This window comes from Hyaena hyaena, unplaced genomic scaffold (genome assembly GCF_003009895.1).
Source record: "Hyaena hyaena isolate Hyena2069 unplaced genomic scaffold, ASM300989v1 scaffold_88, whole genome shotgun sequence".
Taxonomy (NCBI): domain Eukaryota; kingdom Metazoa; phylum Chordata; class Mammalia; order Carnivora; family Hyaenidae; genus Hyaena; species Hyaena hyaena.
Genome location: NW_024080720.1, coordinates 3,508,555 through 3,514,254, shown reverse-complemented (window position 1 = coordinate 3,514,254; position 5,700 = coordinate 3,508,555). Strand labels below are relative to the sequence as shown.

General features: G+C 42.6%; 1 long non-coding RNA gene across 1 annotated transcript; it reads left to right on the top strand.

Annotated features, from left to right (window-relative positions):
- Nucleotides 1–990: 990 nt before the first annotated feature.
- On the top strand, nucleotides 991–4,442 carry LOC120233245. Its single transcript, XR_005528767.1, has 2 exons — nucleotides 991–1,080; nucleotides 3,924–4,442. It is a non-coding gene; the product is annotated as an uncharacterized LOC120233245 (long non-coding RNA).
- Nucleotides 4,443–5,700: the final 1,258 nt, after the last annotated feature.

Sequence of the window (5,700 nt, the reverse complement as noted above, 5' to 3'; positions counted from 1 at the left end):
AGGCTCTGGTACCAATCCCAGTGTGTGTTGGGGTTGGAGAGAGGGTCCCACATCAACTCAGTTGTGACGCTATATATGCAGAGATAGCACCAGGTCCCACAGGTTAGCCTTCAGTCCACAAGACTGTCCCCACTGCAGAAGCCAGTCTTAAGTCAGGGTAGTCACCTCTGCTTCTGACCCACAGCTATAAGTCAGAGGTTCCCAAGATCCCCTCTTCAGGCTCCATTAATTTGCTAGAGCAGCCCACCGAACTCAGAGAAACACTTCACTTCTTAGATGACTAGTTCAGTATAAAAGCATATAATTCAGGAACAGCCAAAGAGATGCGTAGGGCAAAGAATGGGGAAAGGATAAGCTTCCTCTCTGGAGGCGCCAATCTATAGCCCCTCCACGTGGTCTCCAACCCAGAAGGCAGCTCTCCCAAACTCTTCTGGGTTTTTTCTGAGGTTTCACGACTTAGTCATGATTGAGTAGCTCATTGGCCATTGGTAATCAACCCAACCTCCAACCTCCAACCTCCAGCCCCTCTCCCCTCCTAGGAGCCAGGGGTGGGGGTGGTTTAAGAAAGTTCCAGCCCTTTCCTCAGATAATTGGTTTCCCTGGCAACCAGACCCCTTCCTTAAGTTACCTAAGGGGTTTCCCAATGTCACTCATTAACACAACAAAAGAGACTTTTATTGCTCTTACCATAGGAAATTCCAAGTGTTTTAGGAGTTCTGTGCCAGTCATGGGGTTGAATACCAGATATGTAGTATATAGATAATGTTTTTTTAATGTTTACTTATTTTTGAAAGAGAGAGAGAGAGAGTGTTCAGGTTAGGGGAGGCACAGAGAGAGAAGGAGACAGAGGAGCTGAAGCAGGCAGGCCTTGAATCTATGAACCAAGAGATCCTGACCTGAGCCCAAGTCCAATGCTCAGCGCATGCAATATATTTCTTATCATAGATCACAATATCACAGTTGCCCCGTGGTCTTTTAACACAGACCCCTTTCAGCAAAACAATCATAAACGTCAAGAGATACCGGCACCTACTAGAATCCCATTCAGTCATTAATAACGATCCAGTCCATCATCAAAAGGTATGAAAAAGTCTCCCAGGATGAGGGGCCTCCCGTTTGCAGTTTTCCATTCCATCTTGTCAGGTTCCCAAAGCAGAGGTGCCTCCACCGTTTCAGGCATCTGGTGTAACTGAACTAAGAGACATCATCTCTGGCCCTGAGTCTCTTTCCTGGCGTTGATGTAATACTCATTTCCCTTTTTACACAACCCAGTCATTCATTCTCTTACCCTCAGCGGCTCTTTTTCCTTCTCTCTATTTATTCTCAAGTTTTCTGGGGTGCCGGGGTGGGACTTCAGCTCAGGTCATGATCTCATGGTTCATGTGTTCAAGGCCCATGTGGGGCTCTGTGCTGACCAAGCTCAGAACCTGGAACCTGCTTCGGATTCTGCGTCTCCCTCTCTCTCTGCCCCTCCCCTGCTTGCACTGTCTCGCTCCGTCTCTTAAAAATAAATAAACATTGAAAAAAAGAAAAGAAAAAAGACCCAGAGTCTTTTTTCCCCGCCTCCTCTCTCCCAGATCCACCAGAAAAACGGACAGATGTACACTTTGGAGACACTCCTTGTGCTCCCTTTTTGTGCTCTTGTTGAGTGTGAACACACACTCACAGGGTCGTTTGTTTTTATTTTACCAGTCTTCTTTGCTAGGTTGCTACTTCTTACTGAGTCCTGAAAACCTCTTAGGTATCAAAGACACCAGATTTTTTTTTTCTCTGTCCTGTATCTTCCAGTTTTTGGGTCCCCAGTTTGCCTATACCAGTAACTTGATTTTACTGGTTTTATTTGCATACATATTTCATTTTTATGTACTCACACTCCCAACTATTTCCTTTGTAGTCTTTGTCTGTGGTAGAAAATGGTCTCCCCAAACTATGTCAATGTTCATCTACATTTTCTTCTAGTACATTTTTGGTTTTATTTTCGACATTTGTCTTTTGAACCATCTGAGATTTATTTTGCTCTACAGAAGGCTCTAACTTAATTGTTTTCCTTCATTTTCCTAGCACTACTTTCTTCCCCCACAATCTGAGACTCCAATGTTCTATAATAAACCCACACTTTTGGAATTTTCCCATCCAGAAATGCAAGAAGTGAATCTCAATTCATTCAATCTTCTTTTATATCGCTTATGGGACTTTTTTTTTTTTTTGTAATTTTAGTGACATAAAACCCTGCACAAATCTTTGGGCAAGTGTGTTGACATCTGATTCTGCTTTGTTCAATTCCATAAAGTCTCTTGCTCTCTTTCTTTTTTAAAAAAAGTTTTTTTAACATTTATTTTGAGAGATAGAGCAAGACAGAGCATGAGTAAGGGAGGGGCAGAGAGAGAGGGAGACACAGAATCCGAAGCAGGCTCCGGTCTCTGAGCTGTCACCATAGAGCCCAATGCGGGGCTCAAACTCATGGACCTAGAGATCATGACCTGAGCTGAAGTTGGACCCCTAACCAACTGAGCCACTCAGGCGCCCCAACATTTTCCTCTTCTTAAAAGGATGCCAGTCCTTTAGGCATAGAGCCATCATCTCACCTTGATTGGCTCTACCAAGGTCCTATTTCCAAATAAGTTCCCATTCACAGGTGCTAGGGGGTAGGACTTCAGTTTATCTTTTGGGGGGGACACAATTCAACTTGTAGCAAGCATAAAAATGTATGAATAAGCAAAACCAACACATTTATGCATTTAACATGGTTGTGAGTTTAAAACTCAGTACTGTAAAGATAAAAATTCTCACCATTAGTCAATAAATTCTGAGTAATTGTGAACAAAATCCCAATAGGGTCACAAATAGGTATGGATTATGTCTATTTTGATAACTAAACTCTTTTTTTTTTTCATTTTTTAATGTTCATTTATTTTTGAGAGGGAGGGAAGGGGCAGAGAGAGAGAGGAGACACAGAATCTGAAGCAGGCCCCAGGCTCCAATCTGGTAGCACAAAGCCTGATGTGGGGCTCAAACTCACAAACTGTGAGATCATGACCTGAGCCGAAGTCGGACGCTTAACCAACTGAGCCACCCTGGTGCCCCTGATAACTAAAGCCTAAATTTTATGTGGACATAAGGAACCAAAGTGATATCAACCCCTTTTGGGAAAAGAAAATGTGGCATCAGAACAACCAGTCTCCCATATAGAAGCGAAGGGGATTTAAATTGAAGGGACAGATTAAGGTAAATTTCTTAGCCCAGAAAAGTACCTTGTTTATTCAGGTGCTGTCATGTAAATTCTTTCCCTATTCTGATAAGAAAGCTGAATTGACAAGCTCATATAAACTAACCAAGGAGTTCAGGCTTGTCGATATTAAACTCAAAAGAAGTCCCTGAGTAGGAATATTGCAAGTAGAAATAAATGAAATAAATGGAAGTATATAATCTGATCTCCCTCCCAAGTGGCAGGTTCGACCCAGTGTATTTTCCTGCCTTTCCATGTAAAAAGAAAAGAAATCTCTTGTGAAGTTATTTTTATAGCAGGGTATGCCTTCACCTGTCTGAAACGTAAATATCTCTATGTGCATGAACACCAAAATGTGCAAAATACATTTTCCATTATCATGAGAGGTCATAAAACAGGACTCATTTAGGAGGAAGGAGTGATCATTCATTATTATTCATTGGGTGAATGCATTTACAAGTAACTCACTGGGTTTTTAAAGAACTTTTTATTTCGAGATAATTTTAGAATCGCAGCCGGTTGTCCACATAGCACAGACTTCCTTTAGACTCTTCATCCAGCTTCCCCTAATGCATGGCCCATGTGTGAAAACCAAGAAATTAACCTTGCCAATACCATCAACAATACCATCAATTAAACCACACACTTCATTTGTATTTCACTGGGTTTTCCGCTAATACCCGTTTTTCTGTTTCAGTATCCAATTGTCTTGTGTTTCATTGTCACATCTTCTTAATCTCCTCTGGTCTGCGTGTTGGGGCTGGTCATCGAGAGGACATCACTGCCCATTGACCAACCAAGCTGGACCCCAGTTGCTGGAGGCCCCTCACCGCCTGACCTACCCTTGGAATGTTTGCTCTACACGTGGTTTCCACACACTGGGAGCTACTTCAAGGATTGCAGCCTTGAGCTCTTGGGCTGCAGGACACCTGGATGGCTGTGGGTCCTGATCCTGAGGCTGACACCGCCAGGATCTTAAGGGATGGGGACTCTGCTCTCTGCATCTTTTGATAAAAACTGTTGGTCTTCAAAAAAAAAGCAAGGATGGAGCCTTGAAAAAGCAATCCATCAGAATGGTACACATGATTGAACCTCTGGGAAACCTCTATGTAAACTTTTACAGTTGGTGGGTAGGTGTGCAGACCTCCTTACCCTGCAGTTACCCAAGACAAGCTTCCTTTGTAAGCTTCCTGGCTCATTAAAACCTTTTAAACCAGCCCCCCAGTCTGGAGTGGTCTGCCTTTCTTCAGTCTCTCCTTCCAAGTAGGACAGTTTCAGATTCCCCTACTCCCACCCGGCCTGGGGGGACTCTGATTTTGCAAACCAAGACCGTGATAACTTCTCATTCTTTCCTAGTCTTTTTTTTTACTAAAGGTTTTATTTCATTATTTTTTTTTATATAATTCATTGTCAAGTTAGCTAATGTACAGTGTATACAGTGTGCTCTTGGCTTCAGGAGTAGATTCCCATGATTCGTGGCTTACATACAACACCCAGTATTTATCGAAACAGTGCCCTCCTCCATGCCCATCACCCATCACCCATTTTCCCCTCACCCCCACATCAACCGTCAGTTTATTCTCAGGATTTAAGAGTCTCTTGTGGTTTGCCTCCCTCTCTGTTTGAAACTATTTTTCTCCTTCCCTTTCCCCATGGTCTTCTGTTAAGTTTCTCAAATGTTATATATGAATGAAGACATATATCTGTCTTTCTGACTTATCTCACTTTAGCATAATACCCTCCAGGTCCATCCATGTTGTTGCTTTTAAGATTCTATTTTTAGCTAATCTCTACACCCACTGTGGGGTCTGAACTCACAACCCCAAGATCAAATGCCCAGCCCTCTTCCGACTGAGCCGGCCAGGCACAACCAAGCGCTGCAATATCTCCTTGTCTTTAATGACCCCACACTTGAGAAGAGCAGTGGATGTTGTGCAGAACATCCTTCAGTTTTCGGTTTGTCTGATGTTTTTCTCATAATTAGATTGGAGTTATAGGTTTGGGGGAAGAAATCCCCAGAGGTAAAGCGCTCCTCTCATCGCGTCCCACCAGGGATATATGACATCAACATAACTTCCTGACCTTAGCCTTGGAAATAAGATTCAGGTGGTGTCTTCCAGGTTTCTCTCTTGGCAAGTTATTTTCTTTTTCTTTCCATACTCGAGGCTTTAGAAGTGAATGGCTAGGTCCAGACCACCCTCAAAAGGAGAGCAATTAAGTTTTACCTCTGGAAGGAAGAGTATCAAAGATGATGTGAACACATGTTAAAGCCAGTATAAGAATAACTATTGAGGGGCAGATTTTTGAAGTTACAAAACAATCTTGTTACCCTTGAATGTTCCTTCCACTAATCTGAGCATTCGTTGGTCGATCTTACCCACAGCAGTTATTCCTGTGGTGGTCTAATGGTGAGGATCTATTTCTCTTTTTTTTTTTTACCCTTTTTACTTGGAATTTTCATGTCAGGAAGATTT